Here is an 18729-nt window from a genome sequence, read left to right as displayed (position 1 = left end):
GCTTTTTATTTCTAAAGGTTTACTTCGGCATTACAGTTCATATAGAAATATTTTCCAGACTCCAGTCTGTACAGATTGTCTTGGAGTGGTGGGGGCCGTGAACTTTATAAGCAGGTTTTCTGTTCTGAGTTTATGTTACATTCACCTGAAAAGTAGATTTTCAATAGGAGCAAAGATACATTTTCTATGTTTTACCAACAATGTATCTTCTTTTGAAGACCCAACCTTTTCTGGCACTTTTTTGTTTACAAGTTTCAGTATTTTAAAACCCTCAAACGTTATATATATATATATATATATATATATATATATATATATATATATATATATATATATATATATATATATATATATATATATACATACATATACATATATATACAGTATATATATATGACACCAACGATGGGTGTCATATATATATATATATATATATATATATATATATTTTTAGCAGAGACCCTAGAGAATAAAATAGCAATTGTTGCAACTTTGTATGTCACATGAAAAAATGCACTTTGATGAATTAAAACAAAACACAACATATACCCCGGTTTTTTGGGTAAAAATATAAAAGATGATGTTACGCCGAGTAAATAGGTATCTAACATGTCCCACTTTAACATTGCGCACGCACGTGGAATTGAGACAAAATACAGTACTTAAAAATCCCCATAGGCGACACTTTAAAAATTTCTACAGGTTACCTGTTTAGAGTTTCAGAGGAGGTCCAGTGCTAGAATTATTGCTCCCTGCTCCAATGTTCGCAGCGATACGTCACATGTGTGGTGTGAACATCGCGTGTGCAACTTACGTTTTATTTTTACATTGTCCCTTTATTTATTTTTTTAATCACTTGTATTCCTATTACAAGCAATGCAAACATTCCTTGTAATAGAAATAAGGATAAGACCTCTTTATTGGGAGATCTTGGGTCAAAAAGACCCCAAATCTCTCCTTTGCCTTTAAAAGCAAAAAGATAAAAAAAAAAAGAAGAAGAAGAAGAAAAAAAAAGTTTACTTCCACTCTAAACTGAAATTGGTATCATGATGTCGCTCTGGGCTTCCAAAGCCATAGAGGCGGTTAAGGACAATCTGGTCTCTGTTTGCCTCTATGACCAACCGGCCGCACTGTTGGATCATTTCTCAGGCTTAACATTAAAAACGATAAGCCAGAGAGACACCAGTGAGCGGTGGGGGTGAGGCGGGGGCAGAGGTGTGGGAGTCCCCTCTTGCTGCATCTGAAATCGATTCAGTGGCTAATGAACCCCTTGGAATGCTTTCATTAGAAAGTCAGCCGCTGGCTGAAAAATAAAATACCGGGGTTATGGCTGATAGCTTCAGCCATAGCCCCGGTAACCCACTTGCAAACTATATGCAACATATATGCAACAATATATATATGTATTGCAGTCGGCAAGTGGTTATTGACAATGTCTCTATGTATCTTTTTAGGACTGGTTCACCCTCACCGCACAAGAAGACGTTCCTTTTCCTCTGCAAACTCTGTCCCGATAGGAAGAGTGTCTCTGCTCTGTCCTGATAGGGAGGTTGTCTCCACTTTTTCCTGATAGAAAGAGTGTCTTCGCTCTTTCCTGATAAGAAGTGTGTCTCTGCTCTGTCCCGATATTAAGGGTGTCTCCACTCTGTCCCGATAGGGAGGGTGTCTCCGCTCTGTCCCGACAGGGAGGGTGTCTCTACTCTGTCCTGATAGAAAAAGTGTCTTCACTCTGTCCTGATAAGAAGGATGTCTCTGCTCGGTGCTGATAGGAAGAGTGTCTCCGCTCTGTCCTGACAGAAAGCATATCTCTGCTCTGTCCTGACTGGGAGGCTGTCTCTGCTCTATCCTGATAGTGAGGGTGTCCCTGCTCTACCTGATAGGGAGGGTGTCTCCACTCTATCCTAATAGGTAGGGTGTCTCCGCTCTGTCCTGATAGGGAGGGTGTATCCGCTCTGTCCTGAAAGGGAGGGTGCCTCCGCTCCATCCTGAAAGGGAGGGTTCCTCCGCTCCATCCTGATAGGGAGGGTGTCTCTGCTCTATCCTGATAGGGAGGGTGTCTCCACTTCATCCTGCTAGCTACGGTGTCTCCACTCTATCGTGATAGGGAGGGTGTCTCCGCTCTATCCTGATAGGGAGGGTGTCTCCACTCTGTCCTGATAGGTAGGGTGTCTCTGCTTTCTCCTGATAGGGAGGGTGTCTCTGCTTTGTCCTGATAGGGAGGGTGTTTCCGCTCTGTCCCGATAGGAATGGTGTTTCCAGCTCTGGGTTTGGTCAAGTTGGAGTAAATTGGAGTAAATCTTAAAGAAGAATTCCAGGTATGAATATTTTCACATAGTTACATTGTTCCAGTTTGGACCAACTATGGATGTACCATACCTAGCCAAGCTGAAAATCGTTGAAGTAGACATCACTACTACTCCCCTACTACAGTAGTCTTCAAAAGCTCCCGGGTTCCATGGAGAGCGACTGGTTTGCTACATTCTGAGCACAAGAGGTTGGCGTTCGGCACAGTCACTATTCAGAAAATGCTTTGCCTTTTCTGATTGAATGCAAGGTATTCTCTGATTGGATGAGGTGGAGAGCGTGACATTGCTGCCCTGCCTCTCCACCTCGTCCAATCAGAGAACACTTTGCATCCGTTGAGAAAGTGCATAGTTTTCCCTGAAAGGCACCTGGGAGCCATAGAACTTGTGTTCCATCAGTTTGCACTGTGTCAACATCCTTCTAAATATGGCCCCTTCAAGGACAGCAGTAACGAAGTATACTGTATACACATAAAGCCACCCAATACTCAGATTTTTTTCATTTTTGGAGCATAGGCAGATAAAGTCAATGCCGCTGTTCCCCTGCAACTACCAAAAATATGTAGCAGAAAACAAATTGGCCTAAAATGTAAAAAAAAATTAGATTTTTACATTTTTATTTTAGAATGTTATATAGCAGAATGTGAAAAATATTGTTTTCTTTTTTTTCAAAATTGTCGCTTTTTTTGTTTATAGCGCAAAAAATTGAAATCGCAAAGGCGATGAAATACCACCAAAAGAAAGCTCTATTTGTGGGAAAAAAAGGATGTCAATTTTATTTGGGTACAGTGTCACACGACCACGCAATTGTCCGTTAAAGTAACGCAGTGCCGAATCGCAAAATAGGGCCTGGTCATTAAGCAGGAAAATATTCCCGTCTTAACCACTTGCCGACTGCCTAACGCCGATCTACGTCGGCAGTCAGCCCCTCACAAGCAAAGCGACGTAGGTCTACGTCGCTAGCCTGTGAGGGTCTAGGGAGCGAGCGCGCCGCCGGAGGCGCGCTCCCGCACGGTCACGCACCCCCCCCGCGCGTGTGACCGGCAGACCCGATGTCCGCCGGTCACTCTGTGATCGTCGGGGGAGAGGGAGAAAGTCAGGCGGCTTGTGTAAACAAGCTGCCTGTCATTCTCCCCTGTGTATGAAGGATGATCATACGGTTCTACTATGTAGAACCGTTGATCACAGTTCATACATCTGAAGCCACAGCCAATCACAGTAGAAAGCACGCCCCTAGGGACACACATAGCCCCTCCCTTTATAAAAAAGTTAACCCCTTCACTGCCAGTGTATTTTTACAGTAACAGTGCATATGTATAGCACTGATTACTGTAGAAATGTCACTGGTAACCCCAAAAGTGTCAAAAATGTCAGTCAAGGGTCCGATCTGTCCGCCGCAATGTCGCAGTACCGCAAAAAAATCGCAGATCGCCGCCATTACGCGTTAAAAAAAAAACAACAAAAATGACAAAAATCTTTCCCTTTGCTAGTAAACGCGATAACTTTTGCACAAACCAATCAAAATACGCTTTTTGCGATTTTTTTTACCAAACATAGGTAGTATAAAACAAATTGGCCGAAAATGTTAAAAAATTTAGATTTTTACATTTTTTGGGGGGGAATTTCATATAAAAATGTGAAAAATATTGTTATTTTTGCAAAATTTACGCTCTTTTTTTGTTTATAGCGCATGATCAAAAAATTCGCACAGGTGATCAAATACCACCAAAAGAAAGCTCTGTTTGTGGGATAAAAAGGACGCCAAATTCGTTTAGATACAGCGTCACACGACCGCGCAATTGTCCGTTAAAATCACGCAGTGCCGAATCGCAAAATACCCCCTGGTCAGGAAGGGGGTAAAATCTTCTGGGGCTTAAGTGGTTAAAGTGGTTAAGCTAGTGCGCTCGGTGATTAAATGGAATAAAAATCAACACATCCAATAAATAATGTTGAAGAAACTCAAAAAACATATAAATGTGCTGCTCTGCTCTGAACTGGTGGTGGCAGTGGATGCGGCTCCTCTGCAGAGTCTATTATCCAGCGCCTAGGAGGTTTAATGTATGGGAGCAGTGATTTGATGTAGATTTATATGCTACTTTTCGGTGGAAAGTCGGTAAGGAACCATCACACTGCATTGTTTGGGTCACGTTGTGCCACATGGAATGTTTGAACTTGCTGACCTTTAAGAAAGGGTATTTATAATATCCGGAACGCTTCAGTGAAGATTCACGCGTCACCTTAACTATTTTTGGACTTATTCACGTTATATTATATTTTATTATAATGCATGTAATCACCTTTTACCTTTGAGGTGTTGCACATTTATTTCTCACTTGTATATGTTTTTTGGTTTTCTTCAACATTATTTGTTGGATGTGTTGATTTTTTTATTCCATTTAATCACGAGCGCACTAGTTTAATTATAATTTGTTTCACTCCTAAACCATATTGAACCCTACGGAATAAGACTGGGATGCCGTTAAAGTTCATGTGCGTGTAAAGGCAGGCATCCCAATACTTTTGTTAATATACTATGTATATGTGTATACAGTATCCCACAAAAGTGAGTACACCCCTCACAGTTTTGTAAATATTGTATTATATCTTTTCATGCGACAACACTGAAGAAATGAGACTTTGCTACAATGTAAAGTAGTGAGTGTACAGCTTGTATAACAGTGTAAATTTGCTGTCCCCTCAAAATAACTCAACACACAGCCATTAATGTCTAAACCGCTGGCAACAAAAGTGAGTACACCCCTACGTGAAAATGTCCAAATTGGGCCCAAAATGTCAATATTTTTTGTGGCCACCATTATTTTCCAGCACTGCCTTAACCCACTTGGGCATGGAGATCACCAGAGCTTCACAGGTTGCCACTGGAGTCCTCTTCCACTCCTCCATGACAACATCACAGAGCTGTTGGATGTTAGAGACCTTGCGCTCCTCCACCTTCCATTTGAGGATGCTCCACAGATGGGTTTAGGTCTGGAGACATGCTTGGCCAGTTCATCACCTTTACCCTCAGCTTCTTTAGCAAGGCAGTGGTCTTCTTGGAGATGTGCTTGGGGTCGTTATCATGTTGGAATACTGCCCTGCGGCCCAGTCTCTGAAGGGAGGGGATCATGCTCTGCTTCAGTATGTCACAGTACATGTTGGCATTCATGGTTCCCTCAATGAACTGTAGCTCCCCAATGCCGGCAACACTTATGCAGCCCCAGACCATGACACTCCCACCACCATGCTTGACTGTAGGCAAGACACACCCGTCCTTGTACTCCTCACCTGGTTGCCTCCACACACACACTTGACGCCATCTGAACCAAACAAGTTTATCTTGGTCTCATCAGACCACAGGACATGGTTCCAGTAATTCATTTCCTTAGTTTGCTTGTCTTCAGCAAAATGTTTGCAGGCTTTCTTGTGCATCATCTTTAGAAGAGGCTTCATTCTGGGACAACAGCCATGCAGACCAATTTGATGCAGTGTGTGGCATATGGTGTGAGTACTGACAGGCTGACCCCCCACACCTTCAACCTCTGCAGCAATGCTGGCAGCACTCATACATCTATTTCCCAAAGACAACCTCTGGATATGACGCTGAGCATGTGCATTCAACTTCTTTGGTTGACCATGGCGAGGCCTGTTCTGAGTGGAACCTGTCCTGTTAAACCGCTGTATGGTCTTGGCCACCGTGTTGCAGCTCAATTTCAGGGTCTTGACGATACTCCTATGGCCTAGGCCAGTGATGGCGTACCTTGGCACCCCAGATGTTTTGGAACTACATTTCCCATGATACTCATGCACTCTGCAGTGTAGTAAAGCATTATGAGAAATGTAGTTCCAAAACATCTTGGGTGCCAGGGTTTGCTATCACTGGCCTAGGCCATCTTTATGTAGAGCAACAATTATTTTTTTAGATCCTCAGAGAGCTCTTTGCCATGAGGTGCCATGTTGAACTTCCAGTGACCAGTATGACAGAGTGAGAGCGATAACACCAAATTCAACACACCTGCTCTTCATTCACACCTGAGACTTTGTAACACTAACAAGTCACATGACACCGGGGAGGGAAAAGGGCTAATTGGGCCCAATTTTGACATTTTCACTTAGGAGTGTACTCACTTTTGTTGCCAGTGGTTTAGACATTAATGGCTGTGTGTTGAGTTATTTTGAGGGGACAGCAAATTTACATTGTTATACAAGCTGTACACTCACTACTTTACATTGTAGCAAAGCGTCATTTCTTCAGTGTTGTCACATGAAAAGATATAATAAAATATTTACAAAAAACGTGGCCACGTCCTGCAAACAAGAAGCAGGTCAGAGCCTTTCTTGGGATCGCAGGGTACTATAGGAGGTTTATCCCGAATTTTGCAATGCTAGCTGCCCCACTGACTGATCTTACGAAAGGGGAAAGAATCGGTAATGGTGAAATTGTCCCCAATAGAGGAGAGGAGTTTTTCCAAGTTTTAAAGAAGGCTCTTTGTGCACAGCCAGTGTTGTACTCCCCTGATTTCTCAAAGGATTTCTTGGTTCAGACGGATGCATCTGATGTAGGTATTGGGGCAGTATTGTCACAGGTACACAATGGGGAAGAACACCCTGAGGTGTACTTGAGCAGAAAGCCTAATAAACACGAGAGAAAGTATGCAGTCATTGAAAAGGAATGTTTAGCCATAAAGTGGGCCTTGGACGCACTAAGGTACTATCTGTTAGGGCGCCTGTTTGATTTGATAACTGACCATGCTCCTCTGAAATGGATGGCCCAAAAGAAGGAGACTAATAGACGGGTGAACCGGTGCTTTTTGGCTCTACAACATTACTCCTTCACTGTAAAACACAGGCCAGGTGTTGAGATGGGGAATGTAGATGCCCTGTCCCATGTTCACTCCTGTTGGGCCACAGGTGTTCCAACCCTGGGGTTGAAACAGGGGGGGGGGGAGGTAGCAGAGCATCCCAGAGAGAGCCGGGAAAAGTCCTGTTTGGGGTTTATACATCTCCCAGACACCTGTCATTCATATTTAGGGATCTCTGATCAGTTCAGATCTTGGTCCTCTCCCCAGGCCAATTTAACCCACCTGAGACAGATACCAGTGCTTTGGTATCTGTGCCTGAAAGACTGCTCATCCTAGGGAGCTTTGTACCTGCTACCTGTTCCCCAGCTTACTATATATATACTGTATATATATATATATATATATATATAATATATATATACAAACCCGATTTCAAGAAAGTTGGGACACTGTACAAATTGTGAATAATAACAGAATGCAATGATGTGGAAGTTTCAAATTTCAATATTTAATTCAGAAATTGAATACAACATAGATGAGAAACTGAGAAAATGTATAATTTTAAGGGAAAAATAAGTTGATTTTAAATTTCATGGCATCAACACATCTCAAAAAAGTTTGGACAAGGCCATGTTTAGCACTGTGTGGCCTCCCCTCTTCTTTTTATAAGTCTGCAAACGTCTGGGGACTGAGGAGACAAGTTGGTCAAGTTTAGGAATAGGAATGTTGTCCCATTCTTGTCTAATACAGGCTTCTAGTTGCTCAACTGTCTTAGGTCTTCTTTGTCGCATCTTCCTCTTTATGATGTGCCAAATGTTTTCTATGGGTGAAAGGTCTGGACTGCAGGCTGGCCATTTCAGTACCCGGATCCTTCTTCTACACAGCCATGATGTTGTAATTGATGCAGTATGTGGTCTGGCATTGTCATGTTGGAAAATGCAAGGTCTTCCCTGAAAGAGACGACGTCTGGATGGGAGCATATGTTGTTCTAGAACTTGGATATACCTTTCAGCATTGATGGTGACTTTCCAGATGTGTAAGCTGCCCATGCCACACGCACTCATGCAACCCCATACCATCAGAGATGCAGGCTTCTGAACTGAGCGCTGATAACAACTTGGGTTGTCCTTGTCCTCTTTAGTCCGGATGACATGGTGTCCCAGTTTTCCAAAAAGAAATTCAAATTTTGATTTGTCTGACCACAGAACAGTTTTCCACTTTGCCACAGACCATTTTAAATGAGCCTTGGCCCAGAGAAAACGCCTGCGCTTCTGGATCATGTTTAGATTTGGCTTCTTTTTTGGCCTATAGAGTTTTAGCCGGCAACGGCGAATGGCACGGTGGATTGTGTTCACGACAATGTTTTCTGGAAGTATTCCTGAGCCCATGTTGTGATTTCCATTACAGTAACATTCCTGTATGTGATGCAGTGCCGTCTAAGGGCCCGAAGATCCCCGCCATCCAGTATGGTTTTCCGGCCTTGATCCTTACACACAGAGATTGTTCCAGATTCTCTGAATCTTTGGATGATATTATGTACTGTAGATGATGATAACTTCAAACTCTTTGCAATTTTTCTCTGAGAAACTCCTTTCTGATATTGCTCCACTGTTTTTCGCCACAGCATTGGGGGAATTGGTGATCCTCTGCCCATCCTGACTTCTGAGGGGCACTGCCACTCTGAGAAGCTCTTTTTATACCCAATTATGTTGCCAATTGACCTAATAAGTTGCAAATTGGTCCTCCAGCTGTTCCTTATATGTACATTTAACTTTTCCGGCCTCTTATTGCTACCTGTGCCAACTTTTTTGGGATGTGTAGCTCTCATGAAATCCAAAATGAGCCAATATTTGGCATGACATTCCAAAATGTCTCACTTTCAACATTTGATATGTTATCTATATTATATTGTGAATAAAATATAAGTTTATGAGTTTTGTAAATGAGTCCATTCCTTTTTTACTCACAATTTGTACAGTGCCCCAACTTTTTTGGAATTGGGTTTGTGTGTGGGTGTGTATGTATATATATAATATATATTTTATGCACAGTGTTACACTACCAATATATCTGAACATCTGGTTGTAGAGACTCCAATACTGCACTTGCTCCAGTCCCAGCAGCTTCCTTCAAGACTAACAACTCCTGCTCCTTCCCACCCAGGAGGCAGTGACACAAGGTTGCAGTCCACAAGCTCAATAGGTAAATAGGACATGATTGCTTAGCAATGCAATTTGGAAATTTAGGTTGTAGTGCTACCTTCAAATGAATTTAACTGGTTTAACTGGTACTTTTCCAGACCGTACAGAGGCCACCAGTCACAAAAGCATCAGTCCATTTACTCTGGTTCCAATAAACAGTCTGTTTATAGTTTATAACTTGTAGAACTTGGCATGGGAGAAGGGGGGGGGGGGGTTATGGGATATTCTAGACACGCTAAACAGTAACCAAAGGACACCCTTGGCTAGGCTTCTCTGAACAGCCTTTCTGCCACAGATTACTAGGAATGTCCAAGATTGGAACCCTATGAGAGTGGTCTCAGGAAGAGCTACTGCTGGCACTTATCCTTCAAAACAGCACAAAATGACTTGGATCCTGAGCTCAGGTCTATTCTGACTAAGTCTCTCCAGGACAGCCGAACCTCTTCCTTTAGACATCTCTGTGCCTCAGGGGAACTGCTCAGTTCCTAGCTTCCACCAGATACTCTTCAGAGAGGGATTGGTTAATACAATCCCACAGAAACCTTAAGGATTTAGAGAAGATCTGTAAAGAAGAGCGGACTAAAATCCCTCCAGAGATGTGTGCAAACCTGGTAACCAACTACAAGAAAAGTCTTACCTCTGTGCTTGCCAACAAGGGTTTCTCCACCAACTACTAACATGTTTTGCTTGGGGATCAAATACTTATTTTACTCACTGAACTGCAACTCAATGTATAACATTTGTATCTTGTGTTATTTTTTCTGCATTTGTGGTTGATATTCTGTCTCTATCATTTAAAATACACCTATGATAACAAATATAGACCCTTCATTTCTTTGTAAGGGGGCAAACTCACAAAATCTGCAGGGGATCAAATAATTATTTTCCCCACTGTATATAACACAATGAGGGTTTATTGTGGGGAGAGGAATCGGAAGGTTCCTCCAGATTGTGGAATGACTCCATACTACTTCTCTTATCCCACCAGGCTGACGCCAGGCTAATATGGACCCATTTTCCTGCCACTCATGAAATTCCTGTTCCAGCATATCCGGGGATCTCACGATTAAACATGTATTTATATGCCTTCCCACAATCTGACATGAATAAATTTCCAGAATGGCGGCACAGGATTGTGAATGGCGGCTCCAGCTGCTCTATATACAGCAACCCTCCACAGGGGATCATTTATCATGGTGTACATTGTCAGGCAGATGACAATTTCTGTGAAGAATCTTCCCAACTAAATTGAAGCATTTTGGAAAACAATGCAAAGAGCGCTCAGAACATCCATTCCTCTTACCCTCCGAAGTCTTTTCTCCAACAACAGTGTGATCGGAGCCCTTACCCTTTACTTCTGTACATGAGCTGAACATTCATTACATTGCCTTAGTAGTGAGATCCCAGAGCTGCACGATTAATCGTTAAAAAATTGCGGTCTCGATTCATCCCCCAGCCCTTCCCCCACAATCTTAAAACAGCATTTCCTCGATTCGCCCCTTCTCTGCTCACTCACAGCTGTAAGAAAAAAAAAAAAAGAGCCTCCGGTAATTGTTTATCAACATTAAGGCTGCTAGTTAACTACAAACATAATGTTTTACATAGTTAGTCAGGTTGAAAAAAGACACAAGTCCATCTGGCTTAACCAATAATAAAAAAAAAAGAGAAAACCCAACCATACAATCCCTTATACACAATCCTATACCTGCAGTTGATCCAGAGGAAGGCGAAAAAACTCCAGCAAAGCGTGATCCAATTTGCTACAGCAGGAGAAAAAAATTCCTTCCTGATCCCCCGAAAGTCAATTGGATATTCCCTGGATCAACTTTACCAATAAATATCAGTACTTATTTATATTATTTACACCCAGGAAAGAATCCAGGCCTTTTTTAAAGCAATCTAGTGAGCTAGCCAGAACCACCTCTGGAGGGAGTCTATTCCACATTTTCACAGCTCTTACTGTGAAGAAACCTTTCCGTATTTGGAGACGAAATCTGTTTTCCTCTAGACGTAAAGAGTGCCCCCTTGTCCTCTGTGATGACCCTAAAGTGAACAACTCAACACCAAGTTCACTATATGGACCCCTTATATATTTATACATGGAGATCATATCCCCCTTATGTATTTATACATGGAGATCATATGCCCCTTATGTATTTATACATGGAGATCATATCCCCCTTATGTATTTATACATGGAGATCATATCCCCCTTATGTATTTATACATGGAGATCATATCCCCCTTATGTATTTATACATGGTGATCATATGCCCCCTTATGAATTTATACATGGTGATCATATCCCCCCTTTAATCTCCTCTTCACAAGAGAGAATACATTCAGTTCCTCTAATCTTTTCTCATAGCTGAGCTCCTCCATGCCGCTTATCAGTTTGGTTGCCCTTCTCTGCACTTTCTCCAGTTTACCAATATCCTTTTTAAGAACTGGAGCCCAAAACTGAACTGCATATTCCAGATGAGGTCTTATTAATGATCTGTACAGGGGCAACATGATATCTCTCTCTCTGGAGTCCATACCTCTGTTAATACAAGAAAGGACTTTGCTTGCTTTGGAAACTGCAGATTGGCATTGCATGCTATTATTAAGCTTATGATCTACCAGAACACCCAGCTCCTTCTCCACTATGGATTCCCCCAATTTTTCTCCCCCTAGTATGTATGATGCATGCATATTCTTAGCCCCCAAGTGCAGAACTTTACATTTATCAACATTAAACCTCATTTGCCACATAGTTGCCCAATGAAACAGTGCATTGAGGTCAGATTGTAAATTGGAGACATCCTGTAAGGATGTTATTCCACTGCAAAGCTTGGTGTCATCTGCAAAGACTGAAATGCTACTTTTAATCCCAGACCCGATATCATTTATAAAGATATTTAAAAATTAAGGGTCCCAACACTGAACCTTGGGGTACACCACTGATAATCTTAGACCATTCAGAGTAAGAATCATTAACCACTACTCTCCGAATTCTATCTTTTAGCCAATTTTCTATCCATTTACAAACTGATCTTTCCAAGCCTGTAGACTTTACCTTACACATTAGCCGTGTGTGGGGAACTCAAATGGTTTTGCAGAATCCAAGTATACCACATCCACAGCCACCCTTCTGTCCAAGGTTTTACTTATCTCCTCATAAAAAGAAATCAGATTTGTTTGACAACTTCTGTCTTTCATGAATCCATGCTGTCTGTTGCTTAAAATATTTTTTTCCAGCAAGAACTCATCTATGTGGTCTTTTATTAAACTCTCCAATATCTTCCCGACTATAGAAGTTAAACTAACAGGTCTATAGTTACTTGGCAAAGACTTTGATCCCTTTTTAAATATAGGCACCATATTGGCCCAATGCCAATCCTGTGGTACTATTCCAGTCCTTAATGAGTCCCTAAAAATTAGAAACAAAGGCTTTGAAATTACAGGGCTCAATTCTTTTAGGATGCGTGGGTGGATGCCATCTGGTCCAGGAGCTTTATCCACCCTTATTCTGTCTAAATATTTCTTCTGGACCATATCCCTTTTGAGCCATTGTAGATAATTTGGGGTTGTATCAATACTATCTTCATTATGGTCATGTGCTCCCCCGTGCTCCTTTGTATACACAGAGCTGAAGAAAGTATTTAATAAATTTGCCTTCTCTTTGTCCCCAGTCAACCACTCCTGATTTTTTTGTAAAGGGCCTACGTGCTCAGACCTAACCTTTTTACTATTAATATATTTGAAGAATTGTATGGGGTTTGTCCTACTATCTTTTGCAATCTGTCGTTCATTTTGAATTTTTGCGTCCTTGATTTCCTTTTTACATATTCTGTTATATTCTTTGTAACAATTAAACAATGATAGTGTTCCTTCATTTTTATATTTTTTAAAAGCTCTTTTCTTTTTATTTATAGCTTTTTTAACTTTGGCCGTGAGCCACATAGGTTTTATTTTTAGCCTTTTAAACCTTTTACCCATGGGAGTTTGCATAAAGTCTTTTTGAAAATTTCCCATTTCTGTTCTGTGCTCACCGATGCCATTATTCCCTCCCAGTCTTAATCCTAGAGAGCAGCCCTCATTCTTGGAAAATTTGCTCTCTTAAAGTTAAGTGTTTTTGTATTTCCTGTGTGCGTTTTTTGCTTACAGCTAATATTAAATGAAATCATATTATGGTCACTGCTACCCTGATGTTCTTTTATATGAACATTAATTAATAAGCTCTGCATGGTTTGAGATTACCAGGTCCAATGGAGCATCATTTCTAGTGGAGGCCTCAATAAACTGCACCATAAAATTATCTTGTAATAGGTTTATACATTTTTGCCCTTTAACTGTTCCAGCAGTGCCATTACTCCAGTCAATGTCTGGGTAGTTAAAATCCCCCATTATTATCACTGTCCCAGCCCCTGCAGCCCTTTCTATCTGTGCCAGGAGCTGAGTCTCCACCTCCTCATTAATACTGGGAGGTCTATAACAATCACCAATGATAATCTTTGTATTACGCACACCCATGTACATTTCCACCCATACAGCTACAGACTCATCACACTTGATGGGAAGCAGGTGTGTTAAATTTGGTGTTATCGCTCTCACTCTCTTAGTGGTCACTGGAAGTTCAACATGGCACCTCATGGCAAAGAACTCTATGAGGATCTGAAAAAAATAATTTTTGCTATACATAAAGATGGCCTAGGCTATAAGAAGATGCCAAGACCCTGAAACTGAGCTGCAGCACGGTGGCCAAAACCATACAGTGGTTTAACAGGACAGGTTCCACTCAGAGCAGGCCTCGCCATGGTCTAACAAAGATGTTGAGTGCACGTGCTCAGCGTCATATCCAGAGATGGTCTTTGGGAAATAGATGTATGAGTGCTGCCAGCATTGCTGCAGAGGTTGAAGGGGTGGGGGGGGGGGTCAGCCTGTCAGTGCTCAGACCATACACCGCACACTGCATCAAATTGGTCTGCATGGCTGTCATCCCAGAAGGAAGCCTCTTCTAAAGATGATGCACAAGAAATCCCGCAAACAGTTTGCTGAAAACAAGCAGACTAAGGACATGGATTACTGGAACCATGTCCTGTGGTCTGATGAGACCAGGATGAGCGTATTTGGTTCAGATGGTGTCAAGCGTGTGTCGCGGCAACCAGGTGAGGAGTACAAAGACAAGTGTGTCTTGTCAAGCATGGTGGTGGGAGTGTCATGGTCTGGAGTTGCATGAGTGCTGCCGGCACTGGGGAGCTACAGTTCATTGAAGGAACCATGAATGCCAACATGTACTGGGACATACTGAAGCAGAGCATGATCACCTCCCATTAGAGACTGGGCCGCAGGGAAGTATTCCAACATGATAACGACCCCAAACACACTTTCAAGATGACCACTGCCTTGCTAAATAAGCTGAGGGTAAAGGTGATGAGGGGACCAAGACCTAAACCCTATTGAGAATCTGTGAGGGATCCTCAAATGGAAGGTGGAGGAACGCAAGGTCTCTAACATCCACCAGGAGTGGAAGAGGACTCCAGTGGCAACCTGTGAAGCTCTGGTGAACTCCATACCCAAGAGGGTTAAGGCAGTTTTGGAAAATAATGGTGGCCACACAAAATATTGACACTTCTGGCCCAACTTTATACATTTTCACTTAGGGGTGTACTCACTTTTGTTGCTGGCGGTTTAGATATTAATGGCTGTATGTTGAGTTATTTTGAGGGGAAAGCAAATTTACACTGTTATACAAGCTATACACTCACTACTTTACATTGTAGCAAAGTTTAATTTCTTTAGTATTGTCACATGAAAAGGTAGAATAAAATATTTACAAAAATGTGAGGGGTGTACTCACTTTTGTGAGATACTGTATGTGTGTGTGTATTATATATATATATATATATATATATAAATATATATGTGTGTGTATATATATATAGATATAGATATGCATGTGTATATATATATATATATATATATATATATATATATATATATAGACTCTATAGACACACACACACACACACATACATATATATATATATATATATATATATATATATATATATATATATATATATATATATATATATATATATAATATTGTGTGTGTGTATATATATATATATATATATATATATATATATATTTATTTATTTATTTTTTTGCAATAACCATAAATCATACATACATGCATACATAGATATATTTTCTTTTCTTTTTTTTTTTTTTTGCAATAACCAAAAATTAGATATTTTAATAGATTTTTAACTTTTTCTTTTTTTTTTTTGTTGCATGTGATATTTCTAAAAAAAACACAAATATGACATGCGATGATTAGTGAACAAATCCCGGGTTCTTCTATGTCTGCTACAGATTTTAGAAGGAGGATTTAAAGGGCTAGTCTAGTCCTGGGACCAGTGTGCCCCAGTAGAGCGCCATCCCTTGATGGGCACTATAGAGAGACATGTCGGGGGGTGAGTCCCCCCTCCGAGGCTTCCTTCCAGGTGGTGTGGCCGGGGAGGGGGGAGTCCTATTCTGATTTATCATGGCTGAGTGCGAGAAGCGGAGGGTAGGAGAGGCCGGCTAAGGCAGGATTCATCATTGGCTCATGTCAGGTAAATCATTGAAAAAACACCTCTTCAGTAATTAATGTGGAGAGACAGATGAAGGGCCCCTGGGTCCATTAATCTGGAGCATCACCAGACTGCTGCGATTATGAATGTCAGGATGCATAAACTGTCCTTGGATCAATATGCCAGGAATGAATCCAAGCCGCTTATTTCCCAGACATCCGCACAAAACTCCGCTGCATTAAGCTTCTCTCTTTCTGCACCCATTCACCCCCCTGGCTGAACGGCCATTTATTTCCCTTCATTGCTCTTCTATATAACCTACAGGGGGCGCCTTCCAGACAAACAGTGTGCCGGACAACATTCCCCCATAGACTTCTCTTTCATCATCTTCTAATATTTATAGATATGTACAATTTTATACTCACAAAGGATCACATTAACTCTTTAATGCTGAAACCAGACTGAAGCTGAAACACTTCTCTCTCTCTCTGGTCTCCATTCTGCCATCTATTGGCTGCGTTCAGCACTTTGGCACTTTTTGTGTGGCCATAGGTGTGCGCAGCCTATTGCATTAGGGTGTGCACCCCAAAGTTTCAATATACATGCATGTGTGTGCCTACATGTATATGGCCCCGGTACATTACTCTCCCTGCTGGCACAATGAAACAGAAGTGCATAGGCACTTCTCTTATGGCAGAGCAAGTCAGAGGAAGATCTTTCCCATCTCCTCACTAAGAAACAGAGCGATAATGCTAATGTGCCCTAGGTGATTAGGGTGTGCCCAGGCACACCCAGCACACCCTGTGCGCACACCTATGTGTGTGGCCCTCAGGGCCCCTACAGAACACAGAGTTTCCTTATTACCCTGTTATAGCCGCGATCTCTATCAGTCTCATGCAATATGTCTTTGAAGTTTCTGACAATCTCCTGTATCATGTCTGCAGTCTCTGACTATCTTTTGTACATGTCTGCAGTCTCTGACCATCTCCTGTATCATGTCTGCGGTCTCTGACTATCTTTTGTACATGTCTGCAGTCTCTGACCATCCCCTGTATCATGTCTGCAGTCTCTGAACATCTCCTGTATCATGTCTGCAGTCTCTGACCATCTCCAGTATCATGTATGCAGTCTCTGATCATTTAATGTATCATGTTCGCAGTCTCTGACCATCTCCTGTATCAAGCCTGCAGTCTCTGACCATCTCCTGTATCATGTCTACAGTCTCTGACCATCTCCTGTATCATGTATGCAGTCTCTGATCATTTAATGTATCATGTTCGCAGTCTCTGACCATCTCCTGTATCAAGCCTGCAGTCTCTGACCATCTCCTGTATCATGTCTGCAGTCTCTGACTATCTCTTGTACATGTCCGCAGTCCCTGACCATCTCCTGAATCATGTCCCCAGTCTCTGACCATCTCCTGTATCACGTTTGCAGTCTCTGACCATCACCTGTGTCATGTCTGCAGTCTCTGACCATCTCCTGTATTATGTCTGCAGTCTCTGACCATCTCCTGTATCACGTTTGCAGTCTCTGACCATCTCCTGTATCATGTCTGCAGTCTCTGACCATCTCCTGTATCAAGTCTGCAGTCTCTGACCATCTCCTGTATCAAGTCTGCAGTCTCTGACTATCTCTTGTACATGTCTGCAGTCTCTCACCATCTCATGTATCATGTCCACAGTCTCTGACCATTTTACAGTATCATGTCCACAGTCTCTGACAATCTCCTGTATCATGTCTGCAGTCTCTTAACATCTCCTGTATCAAGTCTGCAGTCTCTGACCATCTCCTGTATCAAGTCTGCAGTCTCTGACCATCTCCTTTATCATGTCTGCAGTCTTTGACCATCTCCTGTATCATGTCTGCAGTCTCTGACCATCTCTTGTATCATGTCTGCAATATTTGACCACATCTTATATCATGTCTGTAGTCTCTGACCATCTCTTGTATCATGTCCACAGTCTCTGACCATCTCCTGTATCATGTCTGCAGTCTCTGACTATCTCTTGTACATGTCCGCAGTCCCTGACCATCTCCTGTATTATGTCTGCAGTTTCTGACCATCTCCTGTATCATGTTTGCAGTCTCTGACCATCTCCTGTGTCATGTCTGCAGTCTCTGACCATCTCTTGCATCATAGTTACAGTCTCTGACCATCTCTTTTATTATGTCCACAGTCTCTGACCATCTCTTGCATCATAGTTACAGTCTCTGACCATCTCTTTTATCATGTCCACAGCCTCTGACCATCTCTTGTATCATGGCCCCAGTCTCTGACCATCTCTTGCATCACATTCACCTCATTCAATATTCGGCCATCTGATTATAAGGGCCACACTTGAAGCCCCCAAAACTATTAAGTTGACCACCACTGACTCTGCTGCTACCTACCAACCCAACTTACCAATAAAAAGGTAGTGAAAATTCAGGCCGCTAGTGGCCATAGCACAGAGGACAGCTGTGTCCAGAGGTCGTATTTAACCACCTTAGAATGCACAAAAAGATGTGCCCCTGGCCCTGTGTTGCAGCCAGGACACTGGTATTCCTGGTTAGCTGTTTGGCAGCTGAGCTTCTTGTAAGATTCTTTGAAGTGTCAGATCTGTGGTCCTCTTATCCTCGGATCTCTCTCCTCCTCCTCCTCGGAGGCTCCATAGTAATCATCCACTAATGCTTTTGTTTAGCTATAAATAACGGAACGCCACTTTTTACAACACAAAATGAGCGTGTTAATAGTTTCCCATTAGCAGCGATAGTTGTGCCCGGTGGTAGGGAGCAACAATTAGAAGCAATTGTATTATTTGTAAAGGCAGCAAACTCGGGGAAGTGTTTATTATAAGTATATTCTATGGAAACATCTGTA

Source organism: Pelophylax lessonae, assembly GCF_965119305.1.
Source record: "Pelophylax lessonae genome assembly, chromosome: 9".
Lineage (NCBI taxonomy): Eukaryota > Metazoa > Chordata > Amphibia > Anura > Ranidae > Pelophylax > Pelophylax lessonae.
Note: the sequence above shows the minus strand (reverse complement) of the source record.